Here is a 19,350-nt window from a genome sequence, read left to right on the forward strand (position 1 = left end):
AGGAGATCAAATTGGAATATGTCCATACAAAAGAACAAATTGTTGACATATTCACAAAGCCTTTACCTAAGGATACATTCTTGTATCTAAGAGGTAAGTTAGGGGTCATTCCCCTATCTGAAGCTCACTAAAATACAATTTTAGTGATGCATCAACAAGAAAAGAATTGAAGATCTATCAGTTGATGCAGCAAAGTAATGAAGACATTGCATATGAATAAGTACTTAAGGTACATTGGAATTCATTTGAGTTGTGTTTTCTTTGGCATGTGTTGTCAAAGAGGGAGAGTTTACTGTCATATCTTTCTTAAACTTGCAAGAAAAAGAGAGTTTATGCAAGAGGGAGAGATTACTATGAAAGAGGGAGATTACTGTATTTGAGGAGTTTTATGGAATGAAAAGTGAGAGGGAGAAGAATTCTATCAGAAAAGACTTTTTTACAAATTTCATTCTACTATGACATGTTGTGTTGCAATCAATTCCAAAAAGAGAGATTGTTGGATACAATTGTTCAATTGTGTGTTGTCTTTGATGTTATACAAATGTCATATCAATTATCAGTCAGAGTCTACCAAGCTCAATTGGTTAGCAAGGCAGAAGCCAGAGCCTACCAAGCTCAGAAGGTTAGCAAAGAAGGTTTACAGTGTCTACAGAGCATTCACAAGCTTTACCTTGTGCATTCAGTTGTTATCGAGCTTACTTAGTCATCAAAGGGAAATATGGTAGAGATAGTTCTTACTGAGTTCACTCGGCAGCCAGAGGATTTTGTAGATTTTGTAGTTTTAACCGTGTTGAGATGTTTAACTTAGGAAATTATTTTTGGAGCAATGTTAACTAAGTTGTGATGGTTAACTTAGGAAATTGTTTTTGGAGTAGTGTTCACCGAGCTGGGTCGGCCAATGAAGGATTTCATTGTTTTGTAAAATAAAGTCTATTTTTTTAATGTAATACTTGTAACAGACTGATGTATGGTTTATTGGTAAATGTAACTTTTGAATGTGCCAACTTGATAATCTAAATGGTATATATAAGAGGTCAAGTTGCAAATTCTAAGTGTGTGATGGATTTGATGTGATATGAATGTGAAGGAGGACTGATTATTGTAAGAGCAAATTTTGAAGGATGACCAAAGATCATTGAGGAGCAACAAAGCTATATTTAATCAAGGAAGATCTAAAGGTGCAGAATAGAGATTTGTACTCAACAAATTTAGTTGCATCTTATTCAGGTCAATTCATTGTTATTTTCTAACCATTGTAGCAGTGATTTCAAAATCTCTTAATAGAGTTGGTTTAATAGCCATTTTGTAAATCCTCTAACAAGGTGACAATTTAATTGAATTGTTCTAAAAGCCTCTAGCAAGGCCACTCTTAACAAGGTGATTAAATCCTCTAATAGGTTCACACCTAACAATGTGTTTTGTAACTTTTAACAGGGTTGGCTCCTAATAGGGCTTACTTCAGAAGAGTAAAAATTGGTAGCTGGTTACTTGGTGATTTTTCCCATATTGGGTTTCCACATTAAATCTAGTGTCTCTTGTGTTCATGTTATTTACTTTTTCATGCATGTTAATAATTATGAATTCTTAAAGATTAGTAACAAGTTAATCCACCAAGTTACAAAATTTTTGTGAAGTGTTTACTGAGTATCAACAGTAACTAGTTATTTAAGACATCTAAGGGATCTGGACTTGTTTTTGAAGTAATTGATTCAATCCCCCTCTCAGTTACTCCATCTATAATTCCAACACAACCAACTTTCTCTTTTCCCTTAGCTAATGTAGATAAGTGGTTGTCATTTCAGCCGGTAGAGCATGGAGCGTCTGTTGATGTGGACTGGTTGATGTCATTTGTTAGGGTGCCAATTTCTTCCCTATTATGAGGAATAAGGGAGTTACAATATTGGGCAAAGTGTTGATCCCCAAGTATGGTCACCTCTTGACCCATGTATAAAAATTTGAGACATTGATGGTATGTGGAGGGAACATCCTACATGTCATGAATCCACGATCTTCCTAACAGGATGATATAAGCTAATTGTAAGTCTAAGACTTGACAAATAGTTTCTTTCACAACTAGTCCTACCCTAATTAGTAGAATAACCATGCCTTTGGAGGATCCCTCCTTGTAATCATAAGCTTTGATGGTGATTTTATTCCTTGGATCAACAACATCCTATTTATATCCTAAGGCTTTCACTAAATTTAATGTACAAATATTGAGACCTACCTCACCATCAACCAATACTCTCTTAACTCTATTTCTATGGATAAAGAATTCAATATACAACGGAGAGTTTTGTGGCTGGATGTCAGACATGTCATCTTGGGCTTAAAAGGATATGCAATGAAGGGCAACTAGATTGCTAACCATGTTTTGAAATCTACTCACATCCATGTTATTTGGCACTAAGGCTTTGGTGAGTATTTCTTTATGCTCTAGGGAAATTTGCAATAGTTCAAAAATGGAGATATGGGTAGGAGTCTTAGTAATTGGTTGACCAAGTTGTATTTGAGCAAGGAGGAACCATAGTTGCATGATCAAAATTTGTCACAAGTCTAGGTAAAATTACTTTAGAGGCCTGGCCTCAGGTAACGACATTTGATGATTGTTTCTTATTTTTATCCTTAATTATGATGGCATTTATGATGTCATCAAAGCTAGAGATAATGTTGATGGTGTTGTCATAATGATGAGCATAATTTACCTTAGTGTGAGGGGGTGCATTCTAATTAGCTCTAAGGATTCGCCCTTTACATGACTCATGAAAGTGTTCTTGAAGGTTGTATGGTCTTCATTATTGCTAAGGTTATTCTCTTCAATAGTTCCATCACTGATTAATTTTTGTATGGCCCCCTTAAGGGGAAAACAACTTTTTGTTAAGTGCCCCCTATTTTAGTGGTAAGCATAAATGTTATTGTCATTCCACCACTTTAGCTTGGCTTGAGGTTCATACGGTTTGGTTTCGGGGATTACAGTGAGTTCATCAATCAAGAGGGTTTGTAAAGAACTCTCATAAGACACCCCAACAAGGATATACTCCTTGGGTATATCAAAAGATTGATATCTGCATGGAGGAGAAGCTTGATTATAAGTGATTTTTTGATTAGATATCAAGGGAGTTCCCTCATTACATTAAAAAAAAAGATGGGCATTGTCTTACCGAGGTGTGTTTTGTATTGGTGTTTTTGATGATGGGATACCATTGATTTGGATGGGGTTGGGTTTGTGGTTTAATATGATTCGCTTCCACCACCCCATCATTGACGATGTTTTTGTTATTGTTTTGCCAACACAAATTTTGTTTATTAGTTGTTTGATTAGAGTAATTATGATTTTGTGTGGAATTTTTTGAAAAACCCTTACCATCTTTTGATATTTAAATAATGTCATTATTTATCAAGGTCTTTTCTACCTTAGCATCATTCTCTAAGGTAGTTTAAAAATCTTTAGGCCCTTGGAGTTGGAGCCAATAATTCATCAGCTTAGAGAGACTATTGATGAAGATGTTAGTCTTCTCTTTGTCTAGTATGTCTCTATGATATTTGGCAAATGTGTGTCTCCACCATTCTAGGAAGATTTTGAATTACTCAACGGGAAGTTGTTTTGTGTTGCACAAATCAATAATTTTAACCTCCTTTTCGATATTATAGGAATATTAGGTGATGAACACAGAAGCCAATTGATCAAAGGTTTTGATGTTGGAGGGTAGCTTGGAGAACCACTCCATGGCTTGCCCTCCAAGGCTCCTAGGAAATAAATACATTAGGTAAGTCATGTCATGGACAAACTCCATACTTAGGGCATAGAATTGTCTGAGGTGATTTTGTGGATCTGACGTGCCAAAATATTTATAGTATTTTGGTATTTGCACATTTTTAGGGAAAGTTCTAAAGGTAATAATTTCATTAAATGGAAGAGGAAACACCTTTTTGAGGCTGAATTCTATAGGTTGTATTTTTCCTCGCTTTATCCTTTCAATTTCCAATTGTAGGTCTTGTAATTTTGGTGACAATATCAAAGGACAATTTTGCACCTTGTGCTAATGATAGTATATAACACTCTTTATGTTTCTCGAGTATCTTGTCCATGATATCGACAAGTTTAGGATTTTTTTGAAAATCTTCAATTTTAGTTTTGATGCTCTTGTCATCCATATGCTAGATGAACCCATTTTGGTAAAGGATTTTGAATTTTTGTTGAACAAGGGTGACTCATGGGTAACTATATTTACTGAACAATATATTGGTGTGACAAGTTCAACAAGATTCAAAGGTTTCATGCATTTGATGGTTCTACTATTCTAGCACTCACTCGTATAGATGATCACTTCAGCTTCATGGCTATACTGGTTTTATGCAATGACATGAAATGTGAATAGGATTATTTTAGTTTGTATGCATTTCCTTAATATGAGGGATTCAAGTGACTGTGATTCATTTGGAGTAACAAGCTAGGTTGGACAAGGTGTTGGGAAATGTTGGTAAGGTAAGTTCACTTTCACGAAGTCAGGTAGGGAATGAATGTCTGTCTCTGAGTGTTTCTAGCTTGATATGTGAAATGAAGCAATAATTATTGTTGGATTAATAATGATGTTTGTAGCTTTGCTTGTTTCAAAAATAGTTTCAATTAATTTTTGGGATCTCTCAATCTTGGAAAATATTAGTGAGAAAAGGGTATCCAAATCTATCAGTGGTTTGCAAGTATCATGTATATAGATAACCTCTATTTTAGATTTTTTTCAAATGTGTCACAAGATTGATTAGATGTGATATTACATTGATTATAAGTACTATTTAGATGGTCAAATGGGATATTTTATTTTTCGTATGCACTGTTTCAAGTTTTAAATGCATTGTTATGTAGAGAAAATACATTTTTAAAAGTTTTAGATGTGTTGTTATGCAATCATATGTGCTATAATAGAGTTCAGATGCATCATAGGAAAAGCTAGATGTGTTTTTTTAAGTAGTAGATGCATTATTGTAGGATCTTTCTACAACATTCTCATTTCAGACTTGGTTTCTCAAATCAATTTATAGTCATGTCTTTTGGAAGGACTATGATCTACACTGGTGTTTGTTATTAAGTTTTAAAACACATCCAAGCACAATAGTAGTAGAAACCAAAATAAAATATAAAACTACATGCACCTAGAAAATGGAAGAAAATGGCTTCCTAATAAGGTTATCTAGAGCTGATGACTAGTGGATTTTAGTTTTTAACCAACGATGTTCAAATTTACCTCTCTTGTGATAGAGAGCTTCCCACCAATGCTAAGGAGGTTTGGCACAATCCCTTATGGGATTACTAGAGGAAGGATATGTTCTGAGCATGGGTTGCTTGCATTCAATTGGGAGGTGTTCCCTCTCACCAGCCCTGCTAAGGCAACTCGAGAGGTAGCCTTTCTATGGCTAGATAATCCTACCTAGTGGAAAGTATAAAAATGGAAATAACAAATAGGTTTGGAAATTTGATCACTAGAAAAGAGTGAGAGAATACCCCTATTGTCTTGACTTCCCAAACACAATAGAAAAAAATGTTATATCACCAACCCTTATACTATGGAAGAAAAAGGGGCTTCTAGTTAAAATATGTGTGGGTTCTTTCCTTATTTAATTGTAATAGATCTTTATAGAAGGTTGAGCATTTTGATCAACTCAAAAGAGTTGAGAGCATAGGCCTACTCCCATTTATATTAGTGACATCAAATGATTCTATTAAACTAGGTTTGGAAATTTGAAATGCCACACTTTGAATTAAAAAGGCTCAAGCTCCACTTACCTGATTCAGTGTTAGGAAAGGCTAGCTACATTTCTAGGGTTTTTCATTCCTGTCATGTGTTGTCTATAATTTGGGATTCTTGTTAGCTTGGAAGAGACCTACAAGAAACTAATATTTAGATCTGGAAGTTAGATTCAACAAATTATAACTTTTATTAGATTCGTTATAGGAATAAGCATTTGTGTTACATAATGTATTATATGTGCTATTTAATCTAGTAAATGCACCATAATAAATAGCAAATGCATTGTAAGAAACTTTATATGCACTATAGGAATGTTTATATGTGCTATAGAAAGCTTTAAAAGTGCTACAGAAAGATCTAAATGTATTAAAAGGTTGCTAGGAAGCATTAAAATAGAGTTCAGAAGCACTGTTGCATCAAAAGATTATAGATCTGGCATTTGTGCATTTAGAGAAGCCTTTGAGAGTTTGTTGTTGTCGTTACAAAGCCTCCAGAATGTTGTAGAACCTATAACCAATCAAATCTACACAAGAAACATAGATCTATACTAAACTAAAAGATTAAATAGAATGATTGAAAAATAGAGAGGCTTTGAGTTCAAGCCCCATGGTGGGCGCTAATTTGTACATGATATATTTGCATATTCATGAGACTTTAATACAAAATGCAGATAAAATGACAATGAACTAGATTAAACCCAAGATACCATTGTCAAAATTTAAAACTCTATGAGGGTCTCATATTTCTCTAACTACAACCACTAAGAAAGCTCTCAACTAGCATCTTGGTGAAAGTTCCAGAATGGTAGTATGCTTAAAATGAAAACCTACAAGAATGAATTCAAGATCTATGACTATAATTTATATTATATGCAAGTAAAAACTCTTAGAATGCTATCAAAATGGATATGCAATGAGCTAATATGTAATGAATGGTACTAAATAACATGAAAATAATGCTAAAATGCTATGAATTTGCTATAATGACAATGCTAAAATGATAACTCAAAATGTGCTCATAGTGCAGATGACTAAAACTTGGGTCCTTTGGCTCTTGAATTTCCCTCCTATTTATAGGATTTTGGAAGAGTTTGGGGTAAGAATCAAGATTTTCACCTTTGACTAGTTGATGGAGGTGAAATTGAAAATATCTCATAAGAGACTAGGGGGAAGAGTCCAATAGACTTGGTTTTGAGGATAAATGAGGATTTTTCCAATTCTTTTAAATGTGAAAAAGGGATTTTCACTTTTGTGAGGATAAATGACTTTATTGAATTAATAAATTTTCTATTTATTTTCAAAAGTTTGTCTTTTTCTTTCTTCCTTTTTGAATTTCATTTTATGATTTTGAATTGTTTTTCTCCTCTTTTTAAAGTTAATTTAGGTCTTGTTGATTTGATAGATGATTAATGACCTGATGTGATTTTTGATTTGAAATTCTATTATGTTCTTTTGATTTCCTCCTTAATTTGTGTTAATTGATTGAAATTGTGTAATTCGGGTCTTTGCCAATCGTTGGGTGTCTACAGTAGCAAACGACAAAGTAAGGTAGTAATTCAATATTAGAGAAATAACACGTGTTCTATCCTGATTAGTCAGTACTACAACACATAAAAATTGGATGCCACATTAGGCCAGTGGGGCCAATAAATCTCTTTGCATAAGTTATGGCAATATGATAGATTCCATTCTATGACCTTACGATAAATAGTGTTTTGTAAGATCTCAAGGGCAATGGAAAGGTGTTACGATGCTACAATAGAAAATCTATATGGATATCATAAAGGTGAAAGTTATTGCTGATGATGTTACAATGAAGAAAGGTAAGGGTTTCTCATGGCATCATAGGGGTGAGAAGGATGATTGTTAAAGTTACAAAATGGTCAGCTAAATTGCAATTGTAGGATCGTAAGGCTAAGGAAAATAAGATAAGATGCTACGTTGGTGAGTGTAAGTTGCCTCTCATAAGATTATAAAGGATATAAAGGTAGGCTCTGATGTTATAGTAAGTCATGTGTCATAAGATTATAAAGGCCTTTCTTCCCCACCTAAGATGTTACAAAGGGTTTTCTTTTTTAGTCAATTGTAAGATCATAAACCCTAGTTTTAACCTGAAAATGTGTTTTTCACTTTTCTAAGTTGGAAATGACAAGCCGCTCTTGACCATTAAGATTTGAACAATGTACAAAAAGTGTAATTTTGGATAGTAATGGTGACGCTCCCCTCAGGTGATAGAAGAAACTAAGTTGAAGGATTGAGCATGCTAAAATTAATGCAAAGGGACATTGATGATGTACATTGGACCATAAAAATCTTATCTTGATCAATTATAGAACTTACCATTCACAAGGAGAAGAAAATCCAAGTAGTTGGAGAGTTTTTAGTGCACACAAATTAGGGCTTTCAGTTACTAAGTATAGTTTTTCCTAGTATTTTCTAGCATACATTCAAAATGTTTGATAAGGAATTTCAAGAGATTTAGGTGGAAGACATGGAAATTGTAGAGACCTCCATTTATAAGGAAGGAAAAACAAGACAAAAGAAACCTAATAGGTGTGCTGAGGAATGGATTAAGATTTTTCTAGAATCCTCAAATGATAATGTTGTAGATGATCATGCTTTTGTGAACCCATATACTCTATGCAGAGATGTTACCTATCTGGGAGTCTTTGGCTATTTGCTTTTCAAATATTTCTACAATAACAAATAAAAGTAATTCCTTGTTTACAATCCATGGAAAAAGAACCTGGCAAAGTTAATCTTTCCAAAAGTTTTTTTTGATGTTGATTTGGTGAAAACCCTAATCAAGTCATAAAACCCCACCACCAAATCATTCCATAGCAAAAATGCAACTATTATGTGTACACTAGACAGGGTTTCTTTAATTGAAGCATTTAGATTAGATGGTGCCATGAGTGAACCAGTGGACCTAATTGACATACAAGAAAACTTTGAAGGAAAACTAAGGTACATACTGGGAAGCCAATGCTACAACATATTCCCATGGACCTGAAGAAGGTGGGTGACTATCCAAAGAAAGTGGTGTGAAAGCAATATATGGTGTTCACAAGGTGGTGTGAGAGGATGGAACTAACATGGTATATGGATTAGAATTTATCATTGTCAAAGATGTACAAGACCCCTACCATGGAGGAGAATATAATTATGTTGAATTCATTTCGGTAAAGATGAAGAAAAAAATTGGATGCACCAAAAATGGAGAAATGGAGAACTTATGTTTCCTTCATTACTCATTGTTGATGCACCTAATCCTATACAAGCATGTGGGATATATAAGCTCAGATTTCATTGATCAAATAACTGATACTAATGGAGAGATGCAAGTAGAATTATGGACACAGGTATGGGATGCTTCTTACCACTATTCTATTTCTATCTCATTTTTCAATAATTTTAGTATTGTCATTAGGAAAATGCTAGAACCAGGTTACTTTAGGGCACCTAATATCTTGAAGGGTCTTTGAGACCAAGCTTCCTCCGAAAAGGAAAAATAATAGACCACAATTAGGGAGATATCTTCTTATTTCCAAACTTTTCTTTTGATACATGAGTAGATATGGGTGTAAGAGCAATCTTGCATCAACCAAAAAAATATTTTCTTTTCAGTATTTTCTATTTTAATAAGGACTAGTAGATAGGGTGATTGTTATTTATGGGAATTTGTTATTTTTAGAAATTTTGTCATACAAGCTAAGCATGTTCTCATTTTCTATATGAAGGTTCATTTTAGAGTTATTAGCCTACCATAAAAATATCATTTCTCCAACTTAAGTATCAAATAAGTTATTGCAGATATTTGGTTGAAATATTTGCAAAAAAATCTTCAGGCTCACCATGACAGGGTGGTTACTATTTATGGGAACCTATTATTTTTAGTAAGTTTGTCATATGAGCTTGGAATTATCTCATTTTCTATATGAAGGTTCATTCTAGAGTTATAAGCCTACCATAAAAATCTCATTGCTATGTCTTAAATAGTAGAGAAGTTATTGTAGATTCTCGATGGAAATATTTGCTGAAAAATATTTAGGCTCACCATTGGAGGCCTTAGAGTGCTCGGATGAGGTCCAAAAACTCAACAAAAGGGAACTATCATCATTACGATCCTATAGATTAGGTACTGGCATTTCTAAAATGTGGTTATAATATCCAATCAGAGCAACAATTCGAGAGTTATGGCCTTCTAAAGTTGGGCTACTTGAAATATCTAAAATAATTGTCAAAGATGTATTTTTATGACTCTATATGTATTGTTAGGGTCTGTCAGTCCTAGGTATTAAGTTTCAATGTCTAGAAGCTTCCTAGGTGGTATAAAATTGCCTATTGAATAAAGGCTTGAACATTGTGTAGAATAGCTTTGGGTGATAGTCCGCAACTTATATTGCAAATTATTGTAATGAAGGTGCCCATGTGGGTTAGCATATTATACTTGTGAATTCTATAATTTTGTATTTGTGGCACAAATGTGAAGTCCATTTTTTTTCTCACATTTTCTATTATTTCTTTGTTTTTGTTATAACTTTATGGTATTAAGGGGAGCACCCTTCATCAAGTGGTATTAGAACTAGAGTTCTTGAGTTTTTGAACAGATCACTGATTGTGAGGCAATTTACACCAAGACCATGGTTTGGGCTAAACATGTAGACAAATAATTGATTGTGAGGCAGTTTGCACTAGAGTTTTAGTGGAATCGCAAAAATGCCTCCATGAAGAGTGTGTGGTGGAAGAGTTGTAGGTATTACACCTAAGAGTTTTAGAGCCCTCCAAAGAAAAATTCAAGCATTGGAAGAACATATGCATAGAGGAATAAATCTTCCCATAATAGATGAAAGTGAGGATGAAGATGAAGTAGAAGAAAATGTTGAAGTAGAGGTAGTTCTAAACCTAGAGGAAGAGAGGCTTTATAGGGAAATCTCCAAGATTGGAAAAAGACCTAAGTTTGAGGTTCCCACATTTTTGAGAAATCTTAACCCAGAGAAGATAATTGATTGGATTAATGAAATGAAGGAGTATTTTGAGTATGAAGATATTGAGGATCCGAAAAGGTTCAAGTTTGTGACGAAAAACTAAAGGGACATGCAAAGATCTAGTGGTAGAAGGTTTAGTTGGAGTGAAATAGAAAGGGAAAGGAAAAATCATTAGATGGGATTGGATGATAGCTAAACTAAAGTGACAATTCATTCCCATGGATTATGAGCTTGATTTGTTGAAGAAGATGCAAGAAAACCTATTCAATAGTATACTGAAGAGTTCTATCGAGTTCTCATTAGAATCAGCCATGCGAAAGCTGATAAGGAGAAAGTTCCCTGTCATCATAATAGGTAAAGGCCAAGCATTCAAGACAAGCTAACCCTAGTTTGAATGAACAATATTATAGAGGCATACCAATTTTACCTAAGAGTTGAGGAAAAATTGAGCAAGAATTTTAACAACACGAATAGAGAAAGAGGTCACAGTGGAAGATCTAGCAAATGATCTTATGGAGGTCATAATGATGATTAGAAGAACAAGGATGAGACTAGAAGTAGTAGTCATAACTAGAGGGAAAAAAATTGTAATTGTTTCCATGATCAGAATAAAGAGATCAAAGAGGATGAGGCAAAGCACAAGGATCTAGAAGAGGAGGCTTCTGTGGGAAATGTTTTCACTCTGCAGAAGAAGGGAATATAGCATTTGAATGTTCCAAGTTCCAAGGATGGACATATCAAAGAATAGAAGGTCAAGCCATAGTTATACATGTTGATGAATATGTTAGATCCTCACCTTCTACAGATGCTAAAGGAGGAGAAGTCCTAGTTAACAGAAGAGTCTTGATGAGTGTTGAGAATGAATCTGATCAAAGAAGGAGCTTATTTTGCACAAGGTGTATATGTGAAGATAAGTGTTGTGATATGATCATTGATGGTGTAAGTACTAAAAATTTTCTGTCAAAAATGATGGTCACCAAGTTGAAGTTGAAGAGATAGAAACACCTACGTCCATACCATATTGCTTGGGTGTAAAATGACCACAAGGTCATGATCAATGAGCAGTGCTCAGTAAAGTTTAAGATTGGAAGCTACTAAGATGAGGTACTTTGTGATATCATACCTATGGACATATGTCATATGTTGCTAGGTAGGTTGTGGAAATTTTTTAGGCATGTTGTACACAATGGGTGAGAAAATCCCTACACTCTAACCAAGGATGGAGTCAAGCATAAGTTAAAGCCATTGAAGGAGAAAGAAGAAAAGGTATGTAGTACTACCATAATATGTTTTTTTGAACTAAAAGAGTTTCTTAGAGGTATGAAGCATGAGCATAAGTGTTTTTCTATAATTCCAAAAGATGGTAAAGAAGAATTAGAGGAGGTACCTATAGAAGTTGTAGATATGTTGGAAGAGTTTTCTAATATTGTATCAGATAATGTACTTGATGGATGGCCCCCAATGAGCAAGATTAGTCACCAGATGGATTTGATTCTAGGAGCTAGTTTTCCAAACAAAGTAGTAGTTAGAATGACACCAATACAAAGTGAAGAGTTGAATAGAAAATTCCATGAGTTGTTATAAAAGGGGTTGATTCAAGAGAGTTTGAGTCCATGTTCTATTCTAGCCATATTAGCACCTAAGAAGAATGAAGAATGGAGAATGTGCATAGATTCTCATGCTATCAACAAGATCAAAATCAAGTATGGATTTCCATTGCCAAGGATGGATGATATTATGGATTGGTTGAATGGGGTTGAGTATTTCAGAAAGATAGATTTGAAGAGTGGGCACCATTAAATTTGTGTCAAAGAAGGTGATGAGTGGAAGACTACTTTCAAGACAAGGAAAGGACTATACAAGTGGTTAGTCATTCATTTTAGGTTAACCAATGTACTGAGAACTTTCATGTGGCTCGTGAATGAGTTACTAAAGGAGTTTCTAGGTAACTTTGTCATTTTTTACCTAGATGATATTTTGATCTTTAGTAAGACATTGGAGGAGCATTTAATAGATATTCAAAAGGTGTTTGATAAATTGAGAGAAGAGAAGGTGTTGATAAACCTGAAGAAGTGTAGACTTGTAAAGAAGGAATTCATGTACCTAGGATTTGTAGTCTCAATAGAAGTTCTAAAAATGGATCTAGAGAAAGTGAAGGCTATCCTTGAATGGCCTACTCCAAAAAGTGCAATAGAGGTAAAATTATTTCATAGAATGGCTAGTTTTTACAAAAGGTTCATAAGAGGTTTTAGCATCATTTGTGGACCCCTAACTGAAACAATGAGAGGGGATAGGAAATAATTTAATTAGATTGTAGGACAAGATAAGAGTTTTAATTTGTTGAAACAAAAAGTTATTGAACAACCTATTTTAGAACTTCCTAATTTTCACAAGGTTTTTCAAGTAGATTGTGAGGCCAGTGGTACTACAAATAGGAGTTGTTTTGAGCTAAGAAGATAGATCTATTGCTTATTTCAGTGAGAAATTGATCAATGCAAAAAAATAAATTAATTTTTTTACAATTAAGAATTTTATGCTATAGTTCAAGCACTGAAGAGGTGGAGACACTATCTTCTTCCTAAGGAGTTTGTTTTGTATATTGATCATCAAGCATTGTAATATCTGAGTAGTCAATGAAAATTGAACCAAAGATATTTGAAGTGGGTTGAGTTTTTGTAGAGTTATACATTTTTTTTGAAACACAAGAGTGGAAAGTCTAATAGAGTTATAGATGCTCATAGTAGAAGAGAAATTTTGTTGACGTAAATGCATATAGAGGTGGTTGGGTTCAAGGACCTTAGTACTTTTTATCTAGATGATCTTGATTTTGGTGAAGCATGAAAGGCTTGTACAAAACTTGTTATACTTGACAGGACAAAGTGGTTGGATTTCATAATCCAAGATAGTATGTTGTTGAAAGGAAGTTAGTTGTTCATTCATAGAAGTTCAATGAGAGAGAATTTGATTAAGGAGAAGCATAGTGGAGGATTGGATGGCCATTTTGGTAGAGATAAAACCATAGATTTGGTTACTAAAAATTATTACTGGCCACAATTATAGAAAGATGTGAAGAAGTTTGTATAGACTTGTAGAGTATGTTAGATGATGAAAGGAGTGAAGCAAAATATAGGTTTGTATCAGCCATTACCTATGTCAGAGAAGTTGTGGGAGGATTTCAACATGGATTTTGTTCTTGGATTACCAAGGACACAACGTAGGCATGATTCTATTTTTGTGGTGGTTTATAATTTTTTTAAGATCATGCAATTTATTCCTTGCAATAAGACTAGTGGTGATATTCATGTAGAAGACTTTTTTTTCAAAGAAGTGGTAAGACTACATGGTCTGCCAAAGAGTGTAGTTTCAGATTGAGATAACAAATTTGTTGGGTATTTCTAGCATACATTGTGGAAGAAATTGAAGACAGATTTGAATTTTAGTTCATCAAATCATCCATAGATTGATGGACAAATAGAAGTGGTGAATAGGAGTTTGGGAAATTTACTGAGATGTTTGGTTGGAGATAAGCCAAAAGGATTGAATATGATTTTGCCACAGGTAGAATATGAATATAATAGTTCTATCAGCAGGAGTACTGGTAAATCACCATTCTAGATTATATATTGGAGTAGTCCTATAAATGCTTCTAAATTGTGGCAGTTGGATAAAGGAGAGATAAGTAGTGTTACAACAAAGGAATTTGTTGAACATTAGAAGAATAGCCATAAGGAGGTAAGGAAGCGCATCATAAAGATAAATACATAGTATAAAGCTAAGGCAGATGTGAAAAAGAGGTATAAGGAATTTTAGATTGGAGATGGAGTCATGGTTCATTTGAGAAAGGAGCATTTTCGAGTGGGTACATATAATAAGCTAAAGATGAAGAATTTTGGACCATGCAAGATAGTGAATAGGTATGATTCTAGAAATTCTTATTGACGCAAAAGCATCCAAGGTGTAAGGGAAATCTCAATCACCCAAAAATATTTTTTTTAGTCTTTTCTATTTTAATAAGGAAAAGTAGACAAGGTGGTTACTATTTATGGAAACTTTCTATTTTTACTAAGTTTGACATACAAGCTTGAAATGTTCTCATTTTCTAAAGGAAGGTTCATTTTAGAAATATAAGCCTACCATAAAAATCTCATTTCTCCAACTTAAGTATCAGAGAAGTTATTGTGGATTTTCAGTGGAAAATTTGCAGAAAAATCTTTAGGCACACCATTGGAGGCCTTAGAGTGCCCAGATGAGGTCTAAAAACTTGATGTAAGGGTTCTAGCATGGTTTCGAGCATGTAGATCAGGAGCTAGTGTTTCCAAAAAGTGGTTATAATAGCCAATTAGAGCAACAGTTTGTGAGTTATGGCCTTCGAAAGTTGGGCTACCAAAATTTCTAAAATAATTTTTCAAAGATGTATTTGGCTGACTCTATGTGTATTGTTAGGGTCTATCGGCCCTAGGTATTAAGTTTGAGCATCTAGAACCTTCCCGGGCAACGTAAAACTTCCTATTTAAGAAAGACTGGAACATTGTCTAGGACACCTCTTGATGATAGTTCACAACACTATCCTATAGATTACTATAATGAAGGTACCCATTTGCGTTAGCATATTGTAATTGAGAATTTAATAATTCCACATTTATGGTGATAATAAGAAGTCCATATTTTATTCTCGCATTTGCTATTGTTTCATTATTTCTGTTATGAGTTTATGGTATTAAGTGGAGTCCCTTGCATCAAGTGGTATTAGAGCTAGAGTTTGTAAGTGTGTGGATAGATCTTCGATTGTGAGGTAGTTTGCACTAGGGTTTTAGTGGAAGCACAAAAATGCTTCCACAAAGAGAGTGTCATGGAAGAGTTGTAGGTGTTACTCTTGATGTTTTTTGAGCCCTCCAAAGGCAAATGCAAGTGTTGGAAGAATAAATGAAAAGAGGAATAAATCTTCCTATAAGAGATGAAAGCAAGGATGAGGACAAAGTAGAAGAAAATGCCAAAGTAGAGGCAATTCTAAATCTAGAGGAAGAGAGGCTTTTTAGGGCCATCTGCAAGATTGGAAAAAAGACCTAAGTTTGAGGTTCCCACATTTTTAGGAAATCTTAACCTAGAAGAGCTAATTGATTGGATCAATGAACTAGAGGAGTACTTTGAGTATGAAGATATTGAGGATCCATATAGGATCAAGTTTGTGAAGGAAAACTAAAGGGACATGCAAAGATCTGGTGGCAAGAGGTTCAACTAAAGCGAAATAGAAAGGGAAAGGACAAAATCACCTGATGGGATCAGATGATAGCTAAAATGAAGTGACAATTCATTCCTATGGAATATGAGCTTGATCTGTTAAAGAAGATGCAAGGAATGAAGCAAGTGGGAAAATCTATTCAAGAGTATACCGAAGAGTTCTATCGAGTTCTTATTAAAACTAGCCATGCAAAAGCTAATAAGGAGAAAGTCGCTCATTATCTTAATGGGTTAAGGCCAAGCATTCAAGATGAGTTAAGTTTGGTTTGAATGAGTAGTATTGAGGAGGCATACCAATTTTCCCCAAGAGTTGAGGAGAAACTGAGCAAGAAGCTTGATAACAAGAATATTGGAAGAGGTCATGGTGGAAGATCTGGCAAATGATCTTATAGAGGCCATAATGATGATCATAACAACAAGGATAAGGCTAGAAGTAGCAACTAGAACCAAAGGGGAAACAATTCCAATCATTTCCATGATCAGAACAATAGAGATCAAAGAGGAAGTGGTAGTGGACAATGATTTGGAAGAGGGGGCTTCCACAAAAAATGTTTTCACTGCAAAGAAGAAGGGCATAGAGCATTTGAATGTACCCACCACCAAGAAATGACAGATTGAAAAACAAAGGGTTAGGAAAGAGTTGTGCATGTTGATGAAAATACTAGATCCTCACATTCTAAAGATGTTTAAAGAGGATAAGTCCTAGTTAACAAAAGAGTCCTGTTGAGTGGTGAGAATGAACTTGATCAAAGAAGAAGTTTGTTTTGAACAAGGTGCAGATGTGAAGATAAGTGTTGTGATATGATTATTGATGGAAAAAGTACTAAAAATCTAGTGTTAGAAATGATGGTCACCAAGTTCAACCTGAAGAGATAGAAACACCCACATCTATACCATATTTCTTGGGTGCAAGATGACCACAAGGTTATGGTCAATGAGCAATACTCAGTGAAGTTCAAGATTGGAAGCTACTAGGATGAGGTGTTATGTGATATCAAACCTATGGACATATGTCATATGTTGTTGGGTAGGCTATGGCAGTTTGACAGGCATGTTGTACATTATGGGGGAGCAAATACCTACACTCTAACTAAGGATGGAGTGAAAAATAAGTTGAAGCCGTTAAAGGATAAAGAAGAAAAGGTATGTAGTGCTCACAGAATATGATTTGTTGATGGAAAAGAGTTTCTTAAATTATGAAACATCAGCATATGTGTTTTTCTATAATTCATAATGATAGTAAAGAAGAAGTAGAGGAGGTACTTGCAGAAGTTGTAGATATGTTCGAAGAGTTTTTTGATATTGTATCAGATAATGTACTTAATGGATTCCCCCAATGACAAAGATCAATCATTAGATGTATTTGGTTCCAAGAGAAAGTTTTCTAAACAAGGCAGGACACAGAATGACACAAGTAGAATGTGAAGAGTTGAATAGGAATGTTCATGAATTGTTGCAGAAGGGGTTGAGTCAAGAGAGTCTAAGTCCATGTGTTGTACCAATAGTGTTAGCACCAAAGAAGAATGGAGAATGGAGGATGTGCAGAGATTCTCATGCTATCAACAAGATCACCATCAAGTATAGATTTTTTTTGCCAATGATGGATGATATTGTAGATTGTTAGAGTGAAGGTTAGTATTTCACAAAGATAGATCTAAAGAGTGGGTACCATTAGATTCATATAAGAGAAGGTGATGAGTGGAAGACCACTTTCAAGACAAGAGAAGTATTGTATGAGTGGTTAGTCATGCCTTTTGGGATAACCAATGCATTGAGCACTTTCATGAGGCTCATGAATGAGGTACTAAAGGAGTTTCTAGGTAAGTTTGTCATTGTTTACCTAGATTATATATTGATCTTTAGCAAGACATTGGAGGAGTATTTGATTCATATTCACAAGGTGTTTGAAAAGTTGAGGGAAGAAAAGTTGTTGATAAACCTAAACAAGTGTAGGTTTGTAAAGAAGGAGTTGGTGTACTTGGGATTTGATTTGTAGTCTTGGGAGAAGGTCTAAAAATGGACCTAAAGAAAGTAAAGTCTATCCTTGAATGGCCTACTCCAAGGAGTGCGATAGAGGTAAGATCTTTTCATGGACTAGCTACATTTTATAGAAAGTTCATAAGAATTTTTAGTAGTATTTGTGGACCCTTGATTGAAATAGTGAGAGGAGATAGGAAGGAGTTTAAGTGGACTGTAGGAGTAGATAAGAGTTTTAATCTATTGAAATAGAAAGTTACTAAGCAACCTATTTTAGCACTTCCTTATTTTAACAAGGTGTTTCAAGTAGATTGTGATGATAGTGGTACTACAATAGGAGTTGTTTTGAGCCAGGAAGGTAGATCAATTGGTTATTTCAGTGAGAAGTTCAATGATTCAAAAAGAAAATATTTTGTTTATGATCAAGAATTTTAAGCTATAGTTCAAGCATTGAAGAAGTGGAGACATTATCTTCTACCCAAGCAGTTTGTTTTGTATACTGATCATCAAGCTTTGCAATATTTGAATAGTCAAGGAAAATTAAATCAAAGGCATTTAAAGTGGGTTGAGTTTTTGTAGAGTTATACATTTTTTTTGAAACACAGAAGTGGGAAGTCTAAAAAAGTTGCAGATGCTTTTAGTAGAAGACAACTTTTGCTGACAAAAATGTAGATAGAGGTGGTTGGGTCCAAGGAACTTAGTACATTGTATCTAGATGATCCTAATTTTGGTGAAGCATGGAAGGCTTGTACAGAACCTATTACACTTGACAAGATAAAGTGGTTGGATTTTATGATCCAAGATAATATGTTGTTCAAAGGAATCCAATTGTGCATTCCAAGAAGTTCAATGAGAGAGAACCTCATCAAGAAGAGGCATAGTGGAGGATTGTCCAGACATTTTGGCAAAGATAAAACTATAGGTTTGGTTGCCGAAAATTAAAAATTGGCCATAGTTACAGCAAGATGTGACAAACTTTGCACAAAGTTTCCAATTATGTCAGATGGTGAAAGGAGTGAAGCAGAATACAGTGCTATATCAGCCATTACATGTACCAGAGAAGCCATGGGAGGATGTAAGCATGGATTTTGTTCTTGGATTACTAAGGAAATAGCCTAAGAATGATTCTATTTTTGTGGTCATTGACAAGTTTTCAATGATGGCACATTTTATTCCTTGCAAGAAGACTAGTGATGTTGTTCATGTAGTAGAGTTATTTTTCAGAGAAGTGGTGAGATTACATGGTCTGCCAAGGAGTATAGTTTCAGATCAAGATATGAATTTTTTTGGGTATTTCTAGTGTACATTGTGGAAGAAGTTAAATATGGATTTGAAGTTTAGTTCATCACATCATCCATAGACTGATGGACAGACATAAGCTATGAATCATAGTTTGGGAAA

The sequence above is a fragment of the Cupressus sempervirens genome, chromosome 6 (assembly GCF_028749045.1).
Source record: "Cupressus sempervirens isolate cs-2001-9-10 chromosome 6, ASM2874904v1, whole genome shotgun sequence".
Lineage (NCBI taxonomy): Eukaryota > Viridiplantae > Streptophyta > Pinopsida > Cupressales > Cupressaceae > Cupressus > Cupressus sempervirens.